Source organism: Artemia franciscana, chromosome 21 (genome assembly GCF_032884065.1).
Source record: "Artemia franciscana chromosome 21, ASM3288406v1, whole genome shotgun sequence".
Classification (NCBI taxonomy): domain Eukaryota; kingdom Metazoa; phylum Arthropoda; class Branchiopoda; order Anostraca; family Artemiidae; genus Artemia; species Artemia franciscana.
Window position 1 is genome coordinate 8,424,575 of NC_088883.1, and position 21,397 is coordinate 8,445,971.

The following is a 21,397-nucleotide window of genomic DNA, read 5'->3' on the forward strand; positions in this document are numbered from 1 at the left end:
ATCTGACTACTGTTTAGGGTCACAGGAGTTTCATCCATCCCAGCCATTCGCATGGTTTTTGTTTCGGCAAAATTATTTGGAGGGCATTTGACAGTACCTTGTCTGCATCAACCCCATTCATTGATCATAGATTAGGCTATGATCAATGAATGGGGTTGATTTAAAGGGGGAATCAGTTAAATAGGGTTGAGTTACATGAAGGTTCAGTTAAATGGGATTGAATTACATTTTGGTTGAGTTACATGCAGATTCAGTTGCACAAGGGTTCAGTTAAAAGGGGTTGAAAGGCGCAAGGGTCCATCTGAAGAAGGGTTTAGTTGAATTTGGATTCATTTAAAGGGATTGAGCTGCACGTTGGTTCAGTTAAATAAGACTAAGTTGCATGAGGGGTCCGTTGCATATGGTTGAGTTAAATTGGGGTATAGTTGCACCTGGGGACACCAGCCTGGCAGATGCGGAGAGGCTCATTTGTATGGACTGAAGTTGCTATTATTCTTCCCTCCTAACCGTCAAGGACGGTTAATAAATAAAATAACATTAAAGCACCTGAATGAAAGCCTTGGACTATTGGATTGGCAGGAGGTAATATCCACGGAGGATACAGATATGGCAACTGATAATTTTCTAAGAAATTTCAATTGCTGCCTTGATTCTAGTTGCCCATTTGTTACAATTAAAAGTTGCAGAGAAAAATTTCCTATAAGGCCATGGATAACGTCTGGAATTTTGATATCAGTTAAGAAAAAAAATCAGTTATTTAAAAAGCAGTTAAAGAATCCAACTGATTATAATATTAAAAATTTTAGAATTTTCAAAAATAAATTAACCACAATGATACGTTTGTCGAAACAATTGTATTATAAAAAGTCTTTCGAAGAAGCTCAAAATTCTCCTCGCAAAACATGGTCTTTAATTAATTATTTTATAAAAAAAGAAAGTAAGTCTAATTTTCCTGAAGTTATTAGTTTAGAAGATGGTTCGACTACTAATAAATCGGAGAAAGTGGCTGATATTTTGAATACTCATTTTGCTAAAATAGGAGAGAAAATTGTTTCATCAGTAATGAACCAGTTTGATTCACGTAGTAATAAACATTTTTCTTCATACCTTCCGTCTCCTCAAAGTAATTCAATTTTTCTCGGGCCTATTTCTCATTCTGAAATAACAAAAATAGTGTGTGATCTAAATCCAGGTAATTCAGCGGGAATTGACGGGTCTAGTTCTAAAATTGTTAAAGAAATACTGTCTGCAATAATATTACCATTACAGCATATAATTAATCTTTCATTTAAAACTGGAGTTTTCCCATCTGCTTTTAAAGAAGTGCGGATAGTTCCGCTTCACAAAGGTGACTCTCCTGAAAATCCATCAAATTACCGCCCTATTTCTATTTTGTCAGCATTTTCTAAAATACTTGAGAAGGCAATTTATAAGAGGTTTTATGACTTTCTTAAATCGTCTAATTTCTTCACAAATTTCCAGTTTGGTTTCCGGTCTGGACACAACACTGAACATGCTACCGTTGCTCTTATCCAATATATTCATGAATGCTTAGATAGAGGTGAAATTCCAGCAACAATATATTTAGATTTTAAAAAAGCATTCGATACAATATCCCATTGTATTCTTTTTAGTAAATTGGATAATTGTGGTGTGCGTGGACCGGCGTTGGATCTAGTTAAATCTTATCTTGATATGAGAAAGCAACGATTAGATGGAGGCAATTTTCTCTCTTCACCTGTACATCAGTCTTCGAAGGTTGGGGTACCTCAGGGCTCTGTCCTAGGTCCTCTACTTTTTTTAATTTATATAAATGATTTTCACCGCGCTTTTACATCCCCGTGTCTCAACACACATTTTGCTGATGATACGGCAGTTTCAATTTCTGAAAAGAATGACGAGGAGTTGGAGACAAAACTGAATACTGCATTTTCTAATGTTCTTGATTGGTGTTCTTCAAATTTTATTGCTTTGAATGTATCAAAAACAAATTTCATAATTTACGGCAGAAAGTCAAATATCTGCCCTCGTATTACCCGAGTTACTTCTTCAAAGTATCTATTATCAATATCTCGGGTGAAAATGACAAAGTACCTTGGACTTGTGATTGACGAAAGCTTATCTTTTAAAACACACATTCAAAATCTACGATTAAAGATTTCAAGGTATGTTGGTTTAATGCGAAGGTTAAAGCTTTGTTTGCCCTACTCTGCTTTACGAAGTATTTATTTTGCTCTGATTCAGACTAATATTAATTATTGTTCTCTAGTATATTTATCTACATTTAAAAGCCATATTAAACCAATACAGATTTTACAAAATAAAGCCCTAAGAATCCTTAAACTTTTTATTCCATCACCTATTGAACTTCCAAATAAGTCTTCTACTGCATCTTTATATACTTATCTAGATATACTTCCAGTCACTCAACAATTTGCTTTTGGAGCAATTCTTTTCAAAATCAATTATGACATTAAGAAATTACCGCCATATTACCTCCATCAAAGTTTGTTCTCCCAATCACAAGATTTACATAATTATAACACTCGACAAAAAAAGGATATCTACATTGACAAATATAATACTGAGAGATCTAAATTCGCTCCGCTTTTGTCAATAGCTCGGTGCTGGGATGCTCACAAGGCTCTTATTGATAAATTTTCCTCTATCCATTTAATAAAAAGGAAACTTAAATTTCATTTAGTTCAGGATTATTTTTAATTAATTAAGTATCTTTTTAGTAAGGCAAAGTTTTTGTATGGTTCGTTGCTCTGGGTGATTATGGGCCTCTCAGCTATCTTCCAGTATTAATTTATATTTAATAATATTACTTTCTTAATTTCTTCAACAGTATTGAATGATCCTGAGCTAGCTGCTACTTTCATACTATTGTTGTGTTATTGTATCTTTGCCGTCATGTTTATCTTTGTATTGTAGTGTGTTATTATTTTATTCTTTGTCTAGGCCTAGTTTTTCGAGCTTGTCTCCCCATGGGCCTATGTCATATATATATATATACATGTATGTGCGATTAATAAATAAATGAACTTGAACTTGAAATGAACTTGAAGGGCAACCAAGTAAAGAATGAAAATGGATCCTTCTAGTAAAGAATGAGCCTATAGTAAACAGGAATTTAAAAATACGTTTTGAAAAAAAACTGTGAGGAAGAGTTACTATTTGAAGATGATTCCAGAATAGTAACTATTATTTCCATTCATTTTAATGTTAAAAGTTTCTTGTGAAAATAAATTAAGGGAATTTTGAAAAAGAGCCTGAAAAAAAACTGAGTCAGATTGAAAAGAAACCTACACCACTGGAATCTCCATAGTCGAAACCCCCACTAAAAAACAATTACAGTCCCTCATGTTAAGCAACAAGGATAATCACTTTTTTGAAAGGGAAGCAGTGACATCTTGTTTTTCAAGTGATGTCGTGTTTTTTTTAGCTACCCCCCCCCCCCCCCTCATCCCCTTACTTTTTATGCTGAAGTTTTCAAGAGGTTTAAAAAAACCTTTTTATTTCAATTAAACGACCCTTGTGTTTCAGGAGTTGTTCATCAGGAGCCAGACCAAAAAGTCAAGCTTTAGCAAAAAGAGCAAGGGTTGAGATATAGGCAGCCAAACTCATAAATGGATAAACTCCTATTCTTTTTAAGTTAAATGCTGCTGTTTTAACTGAACTGAAAAAAAAATTGTCAATTCCCTCCACAGCAAATTCCCTCCAGCAAAATTCCAGACATATATCTAAATAAAAAATACTATGTATGAACAATGGACACATTGTACATTTTACAGCTCTTTCCACGGGGGCTGTTGGGGGTCATGCCATCCCCAGAAGCATAGTTATTGGACCTTTCAACTATGCTGAATCAAATAACTATCTAAAAGCTTTGATTGGATGTCACTGGGGGAAAAAGGGGCGTGAAAGGGGGAATAGTTGCCCTCCATCATTTCTAGTCACTTAAAAGAGGCACTTGAACTTTTAATATCTGTAGAAATGAGGGCACTGAAACCTCTACTATACCGTTCTCATAGATGTTGAATCTTATGGCATGAGTTCTGGTAAAATAACATTGATAATGTGGGTTCTTCATCCTCCTTTGGCTTCAGACTATCAGTTGCCATGGACAAAATATCTTTAAATTTGTCTCTACATTTTTCCTTGTCTACCAGATTTATGAAACCCCTGCATTTCACTTGGCAAGGCTCTAAACCTCCTAGATGACAATAAATTTGCATGTAAAGATATTCAGATTGTTGCCCTGCCTCATGATCCTCTTCAACCATCTGAAGGAAATGACAACATGGCGGCTCTGATTGTAAATAACGTTATGGGATCAGTAGAAGTAGATTTCAGCCTGGGTCTTCATGAAGAAGAACAATTAGAAAATATCAACAATATCATCCCCACCGAAGAAGAGGGTGCATAAACTTTGAGTGGTGGGCCACAGAAGAGGCAGTTCAAAGTCACAAACCCAAATTGGGAAAAAACAAAAAGTAGCTACGCCTAGGCAAAACTTGGGTAAAGGAGCAGCTCGAGTGCTTGAGAAAGCCAAAATAATCACAAAGAAGAAAGAAATGAGGATAAAAACAACCAGTGAAAAACAGAAGAAAACTATTGCCTGGCAATAGTCTTAAACACCATATTTCCACAGCCCTAGCTACAATATGGTCAGGTATTACGTTATCAAAATTTCGCACATTTATGATGCAGATGATGTATCCTGTTGCAATTTGGTGAGTTGAGGTATGTTCAATTTTAATTGTAAATTTTATTATTGAACAATCAGAGCAGAGTGATTATTCAGGCAAGGATTTTTTTTTTTATTTTGCTATAATTGTTCTCTAATATATTCTTGGTTTGTTTTTTAGTGTATTCTTGGTTGGTTATTTACTATATCTTTGCTGCTAATGGCTAGAGTGCCTTTACTACAATTATTCCCTGGGTTCCTTCTTTAATATATCAAAAAAAAAAAATTTTAATTAATATTTTAGTAACTGTGGGCTATAGTTCATTCTTTATTATATATTTTTTTAAATCACCATAAATAGACTTTATATTTAAGATGAACGGAAATAATAGTTACTGTTCCTATATCAGTGTCAGATGGTATTTTTTTTCATAAGGAGGTTTTTCCAAAACGTGGTTTTTAACCTTTGGTTATTATGGGGTACAGTAATCTTTTTCTATTGTGCAGCTACAGCTGTAGCCATGCTATAAATTTGCTTACACTGCTGATGTCATCATATTCATAATCTAGGTTTTAGGTTACTTTTTATGCCAAGTATGGTTATAATTAACAATTATGATCATTCATTCATTGTATATGTACATCGTTTTTCGTCATCAGTTTTTTTTTTACTATTTTTTTAGTTTTTCTTTACTATGTTCTTGGTTTGTTTTCAATTTTCTTCTTAGATTGTTCTCTACTACATTCTCTGTTTCTCCTTTACTATGTTCTTGATAATGTTGTCTAGAGTTTGTTCTCTACTTCACGAAAAAACATCAGAACATTCTCTACTATTCAATGGATATTGCACCCAATTTATGTACATTATTGGCATATGAGTATTGCAAAGGGATGTGCTGTTAATGCCCTCTCCCCCCTCCCTACAAGATTATAGTCTCAAAATTTAAGAGTAGAGCAACATAAATAATATATGAATTAAAAAAATAGGAAAAAGTTAATGCAAAAATATTGAAGAGCTTGTAACCAAGTTCAATCCTACATACTGAAGAAGAAACAGTGTGAAAAAATGTGAGAAGAAATTCTTGCGCATGGACAATTTGATATTGCATAAAATAAATCTCTGATCAAACAAAAATCAATGTAACTGATCACAATTCAACCAAATAAAAATTACCAGAACTAAGAATAGGGCCGCTTTCCCACTTAGCTCTCTGAAGATAAGAATGACTTTGCATCTCATTGAAAACGTCATCTCATAATCAACAACTATGAAGTCATTCATTGTAAATGTACCTAATGTTTTATCATCAGTTTTTTACTATATTCTTGTTTTTTTCTTTTACTATGTTCTTGGCTTGTTCTTTATTCTCTTGCTATTATCTAGAGAAGTTCTCTACTACAAAGCATCAAAACAATCTTTGCTATTCAATGGAGATTACACCCAATTTATGTACATTATTGGCATAGGAGTATTGTGAAGGGCTGTGCTCTTGGTGCTCTCTCCCCCACAGGATCATAATCTCATAATTTAAGAGTAGAGCAAAAGTTTTGACTACCCAACAAAAATGAGTTCAGATATAGCAATCATTGTATTTTTCATTGCATATACCCCTGAAATTTATGCATTAGCTTGAGTTATAACCTACAGCTATGACACCATCAATCACCTGGTATAAGAAAATGCAGTTTTTTGTTAACAATAGATTTCATTCTAAAATTAATGTTTGGTTAATTACAGAAGCAACTATACATACCAATTTTCTTTAAAATGACTCATTAAACATCTCTCAATGATGTTCTGATAGTCTGCTAGACTATAGAAAAGAAAAGGTGGAAAAAGAAAGAAAGGAGAACAATCAGTGCTATAAACAGAAAAAAGTGATTTTCCTTGTTGTTCAAGGTGGGGGGACTATGATTCCCCCAAATAAGGGTTTTGGCCATGCTGATTCTAATGGAGCACTCACAATTTTGGTCAGAAACCATTTTTGAGGAGTTTCAGGCTTTTTTAGAAATCACCATAGTTATTTTGTTATAAAATTTCAATTTAAAAATTAACTAGAATAATAATTACCATTCCTGAATGAATGTCAGATGCTAATTTTTTCTCATTAGACACAGTTTTTGTTTTTTGTTTTATTTTTATTCAGAACGCGTTTTTCAACTTTTGGTTACAATGGGCTTCAGTTTGCCTCTTCCTAGGTTGCAGCTACTGCTATGCAGCTTGCATGGCTTGCACGGCTATGCACGGCTTGCAGCTACTACCATGGTAGTAGCTGCACGTGCATAGCCGTGCAGCTTTGGCATCTTTTTCTAATAAAGTTTGACTCTTTGCCACAATTCTACTTTTTAAAACAATTAAAAGCTTTAGCGTATAGAGCGAGGCGTTGAGGACTGGATAACCCATTTCATATACGGAGTAATTTCTGTTCGTTTTAAAGTTTAATGTCGCTCCTTACTTACAGTTAAAAAAACGAGTTTTTTTTTTAATTTAATTTCTGAACGTTTTTGAATTAATGCATGTTTGATTTTGGCTCTCTACACATAAATTATTAAAATGAAATTTGCATATTAATTCCTTTTTTGGCTAAATGGCTTTCTCTTAGTTTTGATCAGACGATTTTGAGAAAAAAGGGGTGGGGAAGGAGGCCTAGTTGCCCTCCAACTTTTCGGTTACATAAAAAGGCAACTATAACTTTTAATTTTTAACGAACGTTTCTATTAGTAAAAAATATGCGTAACTTAAAAATTAACTTATGTAACAAACTTTTATATTCTTACATTCTTAATTTTTCGAGGGTTTGTACCCTCGTTAATGCCTTGCTCTTTACATATTATTACATATTATATTTACGCATATTATGCGTAATAATCTCTGTTCGTTTTAAGTTTCAATGCTACTCCTTACTTTCAATTGAAAAAACTTTTCATGTTTATTTTTTCTTTGTTTTTTTTATAGTAGTTTTAGAAAATCCTGCGCCCTTTTCATTGAATTTCTATTCCCCCATGACATATTTCTCCAAGGAAAGATCCTCCCACATAGCCCCCTCCCCTCAGCCCCACCCCCAAAACCAAAAAAAGCCCCTGAAAACGTCTGTACACTTCCCAATAACCATTATTATATGTAAACACTGGTCAAAGTTTGTAACTTGCAGCCCCTCCCCCAGGGACTGTGGGGGAGTAAGTCATTGCCAAAGACATATTTATTATGGTTTTTGACTATGCGGAACAAAATGGCTATCTCAAAATTTTGATCCATTGACTTTGGAGAAAAAATGAGCGTGGGAGGGGCCTAGGTGCCCTCCAATTTTTTGGTCACTTAAAAAGGGCACTAGAACTTTTCATTTCCGTTAGAATGAGCCCTCTTGCGACATTCTAGGACCACATGGTCGATACGATGACCCCTGGGGAAAAGAAAAACAAAACAAAAAACAAACAAATAAACATGCACCCATGATTTGTCTTCTGGCAAAAAATACGAAATTCCACATTTTTGTAGATAGGAGCTTGAAATTTTTGCTATAGGGTTCTCTGATACGCCGAATGCGATGGTGTGATTTTCGTTAAGATTCTATGACTTTTACGGGGTGTTTCCCCCTATTTTCCAAAATAAGGCAAATTTTCTCAGGCTTGTAACTTTTGATGACAAAGACTAAATTTGATGAAACTTATATATTTAAAATCAGCATGAAAATCTAATTCTTTTGATGTATATTTTAGAATCAAAATTCCATTTTTTAGAGTTTCGTTTACTATTGAGCCAGGTCACTCCTTACTACAGTTTGTTACCATGAACTGTTTGATATATTTTTTTGGGAGTACAAATCAGTAATTTATTTCTCTTGAAGTAGTTTTTTTTTTGTCCCAAAATGAAAATTAAATCCTCCTTCACATTAGAATATTTTTATTTGGCCTATTAACTGACAACTTGAACTTGGGAAGAAAAAAGAGACCTGGGTGTTACTCAAACTCATGACCTTAGGATTATGGGACTTATACTCTAATGTGTGTACAAGCAATTAGGCTCCACAGATATCAACCCTTTGACAAATGGTTGGACATTCTTTTTCAGCCAGTTGACAAGTAATTTCTCCTTAGCAGCACTTTCTCTTCAACTAGCTAGAAACAAACATTGCCCCAGAAACACTTCTATAAACCATCTAGTTGGCAATTTCTTTTCCCTAGAAAATTTTTTATTAACCAACTAGCTGAAGAAAAACTTTGCCCCAGAAAACATTTCCTTTTCCAACTAGCTGGAAAAAGAGGTTGCCCTAGAAACTATTCAGTTAACCAACTAATTGGCAAACAACATTGCCCCAGAAACTCTTCTGTTAACCATCTAGTTGGCAAGTAGCTTTTCCCCAGAAAAATTTTCATTAACCAACTAGCTTGTGAGAAATTTCGCTCCAGAATTTTCTTTTCCAACTAGCTGGAAAAAGAGATTGCCTCAGAAACTCTTCTGTAAACCAACTAACTGACAAACAACATTGCCTCAGAAACACTAAATTAATCAACTTTGCTGTAAAGCCTCTTTAAACACAACTTTTTCTCTGGAAAAACCAATTTCTGCTCATAAATTTCTATCAGGCGTAGTTTATTTTCTATGTTGGCAAGTTTATACTTGGTGGTGCTGAAAAGGCATCAAGGAAAAATAATCTTTTATCATTTGCTCTTCTCCTGTTTTGCAAGTTTTGCAAGATGCAGCCAGATACTTTATAATGTCTCAACTGAAGGACCCAAGAATCTTGGCAAATTCAAATCAAATTTCTCATGAGGCATGATAATTGGATAATTGGTGCTATCTGAAGATGTCTGACAGCTGACAGTATCTAGAGAGTTGAGGCATAGAAGGCTATGCTGACTTGGATTTCTGAACCTTGGCTTTTAGAAGTTTATTTTATCATGGCCTTAAATTTTTCATTGGATTTCTAACATCTTTTTTGGGAAAGTCAGCAAAGTATCAAATATGAAATTCTGTCACCAGAATTTCAACACTAATTGGTTGGGCTTTCAAAATTGGGCATTGGAAAGTCAACAGAATGTGGAATTTTAAACTCTTTAGCTGGATTTTGAACATTTATTGTTGAAAAGTCAAGAAAAGATTGAAGATTATGCTCATTTGCTGGATTTTAAACATTTGTTGTTGAAAAGGCAATGAAAGTTTAGAGATTATACTCATTTCCTTGATTTTAAACTTTTTTTTTAAGCCAACAAATCATTAAAGATCACAATCATTTGTTTGATTTTAAACCTTTGTTGAAAATTCAACATGAAAATTTGATTTTTATTTTTCAAGCATTTGAAATTTCAATTCATTTTCTTGCTAGAAATTCATTTTTTTTTTTATTTTCACAGTATGTCCCACCCAAGGAATGCGATATTGGACTTTCCTCTACAAGAAGAGACTGTGCTGCAGCCTTCTGCCTACCATCTTACCTGATATGTCTGTAACTGATGTACCAGAGGGATAAAATGGAAAAGTGCCATCACTACTAGCAGATTCCAGTTTATCTATTTATATAAACAAAGCATTTTTATACCATGCAAATGAAGTTGCACAAATTAAGAAATTTCTGACCAAAGGAACTTCCAATAGAAGTGGCTAAGGATAGCCTTTCTTTCAAAACATTATATTTCAAACTTAAAATCAGCAAAAAAGTCAAGTATTCCTGTCTGCCAGGTATGTTAATCCTTTTTCCCAAATAATGAATGCAAATACATAGGGGAGATCAACGAAATTATGACTCTTCCTGAAGTTTAAAGAAAAAAAGGCAAGAATAACTTTCAGATTGAAAATTCAGCATTAATGCTGCATTCAGATGCAGTATTCTCTGTGAAATAAGCTTTCCAACATGCTCCCAGTTGGAAAGTCCCAACATGGCATGAGGTTTCTCAGAAGAAGTCTAGGAAAACACTGGCAATCCTTTGATGATCTGTTTGTGGTTTGTATTTATGTAGGCCTAAATGAAGCATTTTTATATCATACAAATAAAGTTGCACAAAATTTAATACACAAATTGAGAAAATTCTGACCAAAGGAACTTCCAATAGAAGTGGCTAATGATAGCCTTACTTTCAAAACTTTATATTTCAGACTTAAGAGCAGCAAACAATGTCAAGTATATCATCTGCCAGCTAGGTTAATCTTTCTTCCCTGCAAATGTTGAGCAGAAATGAAAAAATTGCAACTTCCTAATGTCTAAGGAAAATACAATGAGAATACCTTTTGGACTGAGTATTTAGCATTAATGCTACACATTGATGTAGAATTTCCCATGTGATAAGCTTTGGGACATGCTTGTACAAAAACAGGGCCTTTAGAAATTTTCAAAAATCTCTGCTGTGTTCAAAGGCAGTAACAGAGTTACCTAAACACAGTAACCAGTTATACTGTTGACAGTTTGCATCTAGAACTTAACTGTCTTCAGTGGATCCAAAATTTTCTAGGGAAAATCTACTTGCCAACTAGATGGTTAACAGAAATGTTCCTAAGGCAACCTCTTTCCATTTAGTTAGAGAACCCTAGTGCCACCAAGTATAAACTTACCAACATAGAAATTTATGAGTCAACAGTTGTTTTTCCAGAGAAAAGGTTGTGTCTAAAGAGGTTACATAGCAAAGTTGATTAATTTAGCATTTCTGGGGTGATGTTGTTTATCAGCTAGTTGGTTTACAGACGAGTTTCTGAGACAATTTCTTTTTCCAGCTAGTTGGAAAAGGTAATTCTTTCTGGAGCAAAGTTTCTCATCAGCTAGTTGGTTAATGAAAATTTTCTGGGGAAGAGCTACTTGCCAACTAGATGGTTATCAGAATTGTTTCTGAGGCAACCTCTTTCTATTTAGTTGGAGAACCCTAGTACCACCAAGCATAAACTTACCAACATGGAAAATAACTATGCCTGATATAAATTTATGAGTGGAAAGTTGTTTTTCCAGAGAAAAGGTTGTGTCTAAAGAGGTTTCACAGCAAACTTGATTCATTTAGTGTTTCTGAAGCAATGTTGTTTGTCAATTAGTTGGTTTACAGAAGAGTTTCTAAGGCAACCTTTTTTCCAGTTAGTTGCAAAAGGAAACAGGTAAATATCCCACTGTTCATATTATTGACTTACCAATAAAGTGAGCATATCACTTGATGGCTTTTTTTGTGCTCTTTACAAATATAACAATCACTTCTATTGCAAATTCAAATTTAAGAACTTTTAAAAATGACAAATTTTCAATAAAAGTATGAGTTATCAGTTATTTTCTGATAAAACAATACTATTTTCTCAGTTGTTTTTGACAAAATAATACTACATCTTCTCAGTACTGAAATTATTTATAATAAGGTTAGTTTAGGTTAGGTCAAAAAGTACTTAAGTTTGAATTTGCAATAGAAGCAATAATTATATTCATAAAGAGGATAAAAAAGGCATCAAGTGGTATGTTCACTTTATTGGTAAGTCAATAATATAAACAGTGATATATTTACCAGGACATGTTTTGGGCAAAGTTTTTCATCAGCTAGGCTAGTTTGTTATTAAAAAAAATCCTGGGGAAAAGTTAGTTGCCAACTAGATGGTTAACAGAAGTGTTTATGGTGCAGTGTTTGTTTCTAGCTAGCTAATTTAATCTAGCTAGTTAAAAGAAAGTAGGTAAAATTCTAGTTAATTGACTTCTTGCTATCTCAGAAAGGGTTTAGGTTAGGAAAATGAAACTTACAGGGATGGGTCTACAGGCTAAAGTATGTCCTGGGAAGGTATTCTGAAGTACCTACCTCCACTCCTTGTCCCTCTAGAGGGCCCTTACCTTTGGTGACCTTTAAAAATACATGTGTTATAAAAGTAATAATAACAATAATAATAAGTGGAACCTTGCAAAATAGATCTTCTGCTTACTTGAAGTACAACAAAATTGTTTTCAGCTTCATAACTTTGCTCAATCCCATTTTATAAGGTTTTAAAGATTTGCAAATACATTTCCTAAATTTTGAAAAAAAAAACATTGATATGGCTCAAAATTCTACTCAAATAACAGGAATAGCATTTTCAGAACTAAAGGCAGAGAAAAAGCAACTAGTAACTGAAAATTAAGGTAAAATGTTGCTTTGTCAAAATTTCAATAGGTATAGACCTGTCATGTGAGCAAATTTCAGGGCCCTCAAGAGGGAGAAGGAGTTGAGGTGGGTACTTTAAAATACCTTCCTGGGACATACTTTAGCCTGTAGACCCATCCCTGAAAGTTTCATTTTCCTAGCCTAAACCCTTTCCGAGATAGCAAGAAGTCAATTAACTAGAATTTTACCAAAAGTGTTGCTGGGGAGAAATTATGCCTACTTGTCAATTATTTGGAAAAGGGATAGTTTTCTGGGGCAAATTTTCTGGTCAAATAGTTAAAAAATTGGATTATTGCTGTAGGTAGGCTATTGACCAAATTATCCAAATAGATGGAATCAATATTTCTATTTAGAAGAAGATTGGATAGTACCTTTTTATATAAGCCTCTATACTATTTTTACCATTTGTCAAAGGGTGGTGTTCCAGGCTCCACTGATGACTAGACTGTCATTTAAAACTATGAATGTTGTATATGACTACATTATTTGAGCCAGCCTCATACTTATGAAAAAATTGTAGATCCACCCAATAACAAAACAATCCACTTTCTGGGAGGAAGCCTACTTTATAGATTTAGCTGTTTGACTAGCTCAAGCCTACTGAGTAGCCTGTCTTATCCAAGGGCTATTTTGAACCAGCATTAATTATTTTATTGATCATATATTGACGGTTACATAGCAGTCCCGTATCAGCAGAAGGATTTTGTAAGAAAAATAAGGTTTCCTAATTAAAATACTCACACATGCTAGCCTACCCTATATTTTAGGAAATTTTTCTATATAAACAAGTTTAACGCAAAAGATCTTAGATGAAACAGTTTCAATCGGAATAGATGTCACTTATTTGAATGACTGATGAAAGCCCATAAAAAGGAAAGCATCTCTACCCTTAACTACCATTGATATCCAGAGATATTTTTATCTCTTAAAATATCATGAGATATTTAAGCAGCAAATGTGTAAAAATTAAGTTCTAGAGCAACATTCAAAGGACTAACCTGTACAACATTAGGCTAGTTTTACTTAATGAAAAATATATTTCTCATCTTTTATGTTCCTTTCTGTGGGAATATCCCCGCAGGCACTAAAGATTACGATCTTACGATTAAAATGTGATTTGACAAATAATAATACAAGATTTCTAATAAACATGATTAGTTCCTCAGTTACTTGTAATTTATGGTTCTACAAAGCTTTCAATTCAAAATAATAGATGCTGTTTCCGAAGGTTCAGTAGAAATATTTCAATGCAGCTGGTGAACCGTTAAGACACATAAACTTGCAGTAAAAACGGAAGAAATCCATTGGGTTATGCCAAAAGGCCATTTTTATGTCAACTTGTATCAGTGGGAGCCCAGGGTAAGGAAAAATCCTAGAGCATGTACAAAAGATGTTGTTAGAAAGAATCCAACAAACATCAAACGTTGCTGTGCAGAAACTAATGTGCTGTCTTTTCTTTAAACATTAAGCTACTGAAGATTATAAATAAAATTTTTGAAAAAGGAGGAGTACCAACCGACTTTAGGAAAACCTTAATCAAACCACTATATAAGAAAGGTGATAAGAGTGAGTGTGGTAATTATCGAGGCATTAGTCTGATCTATGTAGAAAGCAAATGATACTTTATATTATATGATACTTTTTAGACTAAGAGATGCTGTAGATAAAGCTTTAAGAAAAGAACAGTGTGGTTTTAGAAAAGGGAGAGGCTTGTTTGTTTGTTTTTTTTTTGAAAAAAAAGAGAAAAGGGAGGAAAATTGTCGACTTAATTTTCACTCTTAGGTTTATAATTGAAAAGTGTTTAAGTTGTCAAACATCTTTGGTCCTCAGTTCTATATATTTTGAGCAAGCGTTCGATTCTCTTGATAGAAAAGCTTTAGCAAAGGTTTTATCCTTGTATGGTATACGAGACAAATGCATCAGAATGATTAGTGATACGTAGGAGAATAACACTGTTGTAGTTTAAATAGGAAATGAGGTTAGCAGCTGGTTCCTATTAAATCAAAAGTTATGCAGGGTTGTGTTATATCCCCCTTTATATGGATCATTTTGAAGGATTTTGTCTTTAGTAGCACAAGGAAGGCAATGGGATACCACGAAATCAAACGAGGAGGAAAAATACTCCTCTACTTAGATTATGCTAATGATTTAAGTATCCTAGATGAAAGTGAGAGGAAAATGAATGAGCTTTTAGAGGTTTTACGAGTTCAGATGCTAGGAAAACTTTGAAAATATATGTGAAAAAGACTAAGTCACTAAGGCTAGGAATAGGTGAAGATGAAAAGGGAACGTTGGGTAATGTAAAGATTGATCAGGTGGACAGCTCCGCTTACCTTGGTAGTATTATTAGTAAAGATTAGTAAAGCTAATGATTTAAGTATCCTAGATGAAAGTGAGAGGAAAATGAATGAGCTTTTAGAGGTTTTACGAGTTCGGATGCTAGGAAGACTTTGAAAATATATGTGAAGAAGACTAAGTCACTAAGGCTAGGAATAGGTGAAGATGAAAAGGGAACGTTGGGTAACGTAAAGATTGATCAGGTGGACAGCTCCGCTTACCTTGGTAGTATTATTAGTAAAGACGGTGGGAGGAGCGAAGATGTTATAAGTAGAATAGCCAAGACTCAGGGTATTTTTTCACAGTTAAAAAAAATAATTGAAAGAATAAGAAGATAAGTCTGCAAACCGAGATTAGAATATTGGAAGCTACAATGATGACAGAGGTCAAAGATGGCTCTGAAGTATGGGCACTCCGAAAAGCGGGTGAAGATCTGCTAGATCTTTTCCAGAGAAATTTCCTACGGATTTTTCTGGGTATCTGGCTCACTGACCATATTCCAGACAGCAGGCTGTACGAAAAGTGTGGTTCAATCCCACTTTCTAGGGCTATAATAAAAGAAATGTTGATGTGGCTAGGGCACGTTCTGCGGATGTAGGATGACAGATTACCAAAGATTGTTCTTTTCGGCCAAGTGTCTAGGGCTAGGCGGAAAGCAGGTCGTCCTGGGTGGGGTGCAAGGATCTCACACCACCAAGATCCCTTTAAAAGATTCAGAGGAAATGGGAGCTTCCTGGAAGGGTGTAAAGAGGGAGGCTTTGAATAATTTGGAATAGTGGAGGAGCGTGCGTAGCTGTGTTGGCCTCGGGTGGCTTGGTGTTGCGATTAGTTGTTAGTAGTAATAGTAGTTGTATTAATAATAAGGTTGCAAGAAATGTTGGAACGATGAGAAGGCTAAAGGATATATTCCCGAACTATGGGACGAGATTAATTTATTTCTCTTTAGCCCACCCATATTTGGTATATTGTGTGAGCATATGGTCTTGTATGTTTTCAGTTCACTTGAAGTCACTATGTGTGATGCAGAACCTGGCACTTCAACCTTTGACTTGATATAGTAAGGAAACATCAGATAGATCTCAATATGTACAGTTAAATATTATCCCTCTGTTAGGTCTAGGAAAGTTTTAATCATGGATTATTTATGTATAGGTATTATTCCAAATTAGTTTTAAATTGTTTGTCAAATTTATTTTCTTCTGGTTATGAAATACACAATTATCCTACACAATAAGCTAACAATGTGAGGACACATCTTGAGGTGTAAGAACTTTATTCTCAGTACCTCATATTGGGCCAAATGTTTGAAAAAATTTGTCCAAATTCTTGAAAAATCGGCAAATTTGTGTGATTTCCGTATAGCTCTTAAAATAGTTTGTCTTCGGCTGTATGATTTTTGAAGAATTGTTATATTGAATTTCCTTCCCTCTCCAGTTCCCAGCAAAAATTTTTTTTTCATCGATATAAATTGTTTAATTTTTGATGGATGGAAACAGGGCTTTTTGGGTGTTGAAAGGTGGAATGAGTTATTGCGACCAGGATCTGGGCCAGGGGTGGATCCAGAATTTTACTTAGGGGGGGGGGCATAATAGGTTGCTTTAAGAAACTTACGAACAAAGAAATATCCGCAATTAAAAGGAAACCTTGACAATTATGTGGTGTATGTAGGTAGTGGGATGGTCGTAAATTTAATCTAAAATCTGGTGAGAGTTTAAGTTCTAATGAATCTGTTGAAATTAGAATGGTAAAAAAAATTGATACAAAAAATAGTAAATTATGAAAACCACCTCGCCGTAAAGAAAAGCTGTTCACCATCTGTAAAAAAACATATGATATTTAATATTTTCTGTATAATTTTCTGCTTTTGCACTTCTGACCACTATGTGTAACAAGAAAATCATTCTTGTTTTCTTTTCCCGGTTTACAAAATATTTACTCCGCCTTCCGTTCTGGCTAAGCAACTTAAAAACAGTCCGTCAGTTTAAAATTGCTGACCCGAACATTGCAGTAGCTAGAGTAATAGCTAATAGCTAAACACAATACAAAAAGTGAATATGACTGCCCAGGAATGGTATTCTGTTCTATTTCAGTAGTCTCGGCCTCTTTTTTTATGTCGTTGTTGTTTGTTCGTGTTCCTTTTTTCTCTATTTCTTTTGCTCCGTCTTGTTCAAAACTTTGTATTTTTGTATGTCTTCACCCTCAGTGTGTATTTATTCTTCTTTTTTTTTGTTTCGTTTATTGCTCCGTCTTTTGCTTTTTTTGTAAGACGGGTTTTGTAATTTAGCCATGGCGTGATGCCCACAACTGTTCGATTTTAATTCTAGCCGTTTTTTAATTCAAGCCCTTTTTACCAGGTGATCCTGGTCAAAATGGAAGAATTCACTTATGAAATATACGTCAATTGTGGATTGACTCAAAAGACCCGTGGATAGCAGTGATGGATTCAGGGGAACTCCCCCCTGACGTAGAGGTAGATTTGGAGTTGGGACCGCTTGCTCTAGTTTGGGTTAAGACGAAAGTTATTTGTTCTGTATTTGGTTTTAATAGTTGTGTTTTTAATAAGTTTTTTATTATTAAGATTGTTTTGTTTTGTAAACAAGTTTGAAACAAGGTTTCAGTTACTTTGTGCTGTTAGATTTTTACTAGTGACGCAAATCGCCAAAATTAAGTTTAGGTTTATCAACGAAATCTGTCCGTATTACCACAAAAGCCAACTGGGAGGCGAAAATCTTCATTTTGTAATAATAAGAATGGGAAATTTAAAATCCAAACTTCTTTAGGCTATCGAAATGATATTTCAGGATTGTGCTGTCACAACGGGGTTGAAAAGCAGAATATTCACTTGTCAAAAACAAGTGAATATTCACTTGTCACTTGTTTGTTTTCGAGTCTTTCTATGGCACTGAGGCAAATAAATTGATATCATTATTCTTTTTTGGCTGTCTGTTTGTTTTTTTGGGTTTACTTTTTATGCAAAGCAGGGTGGCTTTTACATTGTTGTTTTTTAGGGGATATGCATAATAGTAATGAAATAATAGAAATGGAAAAGAACACTATTCTTAAAAAAAAAAAAGTGACGAGGTTAATACTTGATTGCCAATACTTAAAACCCTCGTTTTAATTTTTTCTACGTATTTCTGTCTCTTCATCAAAGTTGACACAATCTTTCTTCAAAGTTGACACTGTTTATTAAAACACTATTCTTAAAAAGAAATAATGACGAGGTTAATACTTGATTGCCTATACTTAAAACCCTCGTTTTAAATTTCTTCTATGTATTTCTATCTCCTCGTTCTGTTTTTCTTGTTACACCCCTAAAACAACTAGTATTTAATGTTTAATATATATTTTACGAATATACAAGTTGTATCTTTATTCTCATTTCCTACTCTTCATTACTATAGTTACTATAGTCTTAATTACATAGTTATTAAGCGATACCACAAAGTTTGGCGACATGCTAAATGCTTTGACCTATACAAATTGTCACAAAGAGTTAATGGCATGACCCCAAAAGATGGCTCCAGACCAATCCTTTTTTTTGACAATAAAAGCTTAACTCACTCGTTATAGCGGTCAAAAGTGCAAAGTCAAACAATTATGCAGAAAAGACTAAATTTCATATTTTTTTACAGATGGTGAAAAGCTTTTTATTTTTTTTTTTATGGCGGGGCAGTTTTTATAACTTACTATTTTTTGCATCCAAAAATAGTTAGAACTTTAACCATCATAAGATATTAGATTAAATTTACGACCATTTCCACTACCTATCTACGACACATAATTCCCAGATAATTCTACGAGACAAAATTCCCAGAGCATCATTTTACTTATGGAAATGTTCTGGGAGAATTGTCCGTGAAAATTTTTTAGCGGAGTTGGAATTTTCTTGTGGGGAGGAGAAACGGAGAAATTTCTTCCAACGGGAGAAATTCTCCATAGGGGAAAAATCGCCAGAAAAAATTCTCAACAAGAGAATCTTTTCAACGGGGGAGGATTCCCAGGTAAAATTTTCCACATAAGCGGGATTCTGCCGTGAAAACGATCATAAATTAAACGAAAAACTAATTTTTTTTTATATTAAAGTATGCCAAGGAGATGTTTTCATAGAAACGCCCTTTATAAATTTCTGGGGGGGGGGGGAATTCCAACGAAAATGGATAGGATTTATTATGGTGGAATTTGCCATGGAGGGGGGAGTGGATTTTCTGAGATTGTTTAAAACGATCAGAGAATAAATTAAAAAACAAGTTTGAAAGTAAGGAGCAATATTAAAGCTTAAAACGAACAGATATTATTTCGTATGTGAGGAGGGGCTCTTATCAATGTCCCGCTCTTTAAGCTAAAGTTAACCTTTTGCCCTAATTCTTTGTTACCTACTTCTGAAATAAAAGGGCCGTTTAATTATAATGAGAATCTTTTTATAAATACTTTAAGCATTGGTATTGAGGAGGGGGCAGTTCCCCTCATATACGGAATAATCTCTGGTCGTTTTAAGTTTTATTGTTGCTCCTTATTTTCAGTAAAATAATTCTTTTTATTTAATCTGATTATAGACAACGTCAAGTTTATCTTTATTTTCTAATTTTTGTTTTAAATAGTTTATGCTCAAATGTATTCTTATTTATATTTTTTTGGGCTTGTTAGCGATAATCAGTTTGGTTTTGGAAAGCGATGCCCAATGATGCATTTTATACATCACCTATTAGACAATTTGAAAGACAAATTTGAAAGAAAGCTGATCCCTTTAACAGTATTTACAGATCTAAAGCAAAATTTTAATACAGTAGATTTCAGAATATTTATGAAGCGGTAGTCTAAGCGTCAATGACAATGCTCTGAATTGGTTTCAGTTTTATCTTCAAGGTCGATCCATAAGTGTCGTTCATAAATATATTGTCAGTGCCAGGATACCCGTTATTTGTGGCGTGCCACAGGGTTCCGTTTTAAGACCTCTTCTAATTTTAATTAATGTGGATACCCTACAATTTTACATAGATCTGAAGTTATTCAACAAGTCTAGGACCTCCGTTACCTGGGATTCCATATTGACTGCAATCTTAGCTCGAAAAAATAAAAACAAAAAAAGTGCAGCAACATAAGCCAAACCTTCTAAAGGCCTAGGCATAATCCGAAAACTAAAACATAAATTTTCAGTCTCGAACCTTAAACTTATATGTAGCTCCATTCTTAAGCCCCATATTGGGTATGGATGCTCGGTATGGACCAGTAATTTCAAAAGCAACTATAAAAAGAAACATATAGTGTAAAACAAAACAATAAGAGCAGTCGGTGAGTTCCACCAGCGTAAAGATACTTTTGCATGCAGTAAAAAGCTCGACTACCAGCAATCAGTTTGTGTCTTTCAGCGTTTAAATAAGTTTTCCTCTTAAGAGTGCTTCTGGAATGTTTTTTCCCCAGATTACCATGAACATGCTACTAGAACAATGCCGTTTCAGTGTGAAACGGTCTGCCGGATAGCATGAGAGCAGTTAGTAATTTAATTTAATAGAAAGTCAAAGACATTATTTATTGAAAATGCTTGTTGAAAATTGAGGGTTTTTTAGGAATGGGTGCAGAAAGACGGGAAGGAAGGATGGGGAGAGGTTGGTAGGTTGTGAGGATAAAATTGGCAAAGATTTTTTGGAATATTAACAATTTTCTGCGAAAAAAATGATAGATTAGTTTTTGTGTTTTTATTCATTGAATATTTTTAATGTTAAAAGGTGGTTAGAAGATGCAAGACTTTTATTTTATGTGGCTCTTTTTTTCAGATAATGTAGCTGAATTGTATTTTTTTTTTGTGAAATAATAAATATCTGAATATGAAAAGATGGTAATATCGTTATCCTTAAGCAAGGACCATAAACAGCATACCCATACCCAGCAAGACCATGCGTTCAAGTCACACAAGAGTAAATGAAGAGTGTTTTTACCTTTAATTCTGGATTATGCACAAGGGTTATAACACGTTTTAAGAGCCTCAAGCGAAGCGTGCCTCCTTGATACAGCATATAGACCAAGCAGAATTGTGTTGTGAGAGCAACATTTTGGTTTTGTCGTGTTTTTTTTTTTTTGTTCCTAGCACTCTGATTTCAGCTTATTCCTAGAAAGTGGCAAGGGTCTAACCTCTGCGGTTTTTACGGAAAGTGTGGACCTTATGCCGGATTGATGAATATGACTTTGCATTTTGGAAAGCTTCGTAGAACTCTTGCCTGGGGCCAAGAAAGAGGGTTTTTGCTTGTCCTTGATCCAGAGCCTATAGTGTGTGAAGTG

At 34.2% G+C, this 21,397-nt stretch overlaps 1 protein-coding gene across 3 annotated transcripts in view; it reads right to left on the minus strand.

The window, feature by feature from the left end:
• LOC136040527 (long-chain fatty acid transport protein 4-like) overlaps window positions 1-13,570 on the minus strand; it is a 139,691-nt gene extending 126,121 nt beyond the window's left edge. For all 3 annotated transcript variants that reach the window (XM_065724706.1, XM_065724707.1, XM_065724708.1), the window contains exon 1: window positions 13,526-13,570. The gene's annotated coding sequence lies outside the window, so the exon portion shown is untranslated. The remainder of the gene's footprint in view (window positions 1-13,525) is intronic.
• Between the last annotated feature and the right edge of the window lie 7,827 nt (window positions 13,571-21,397).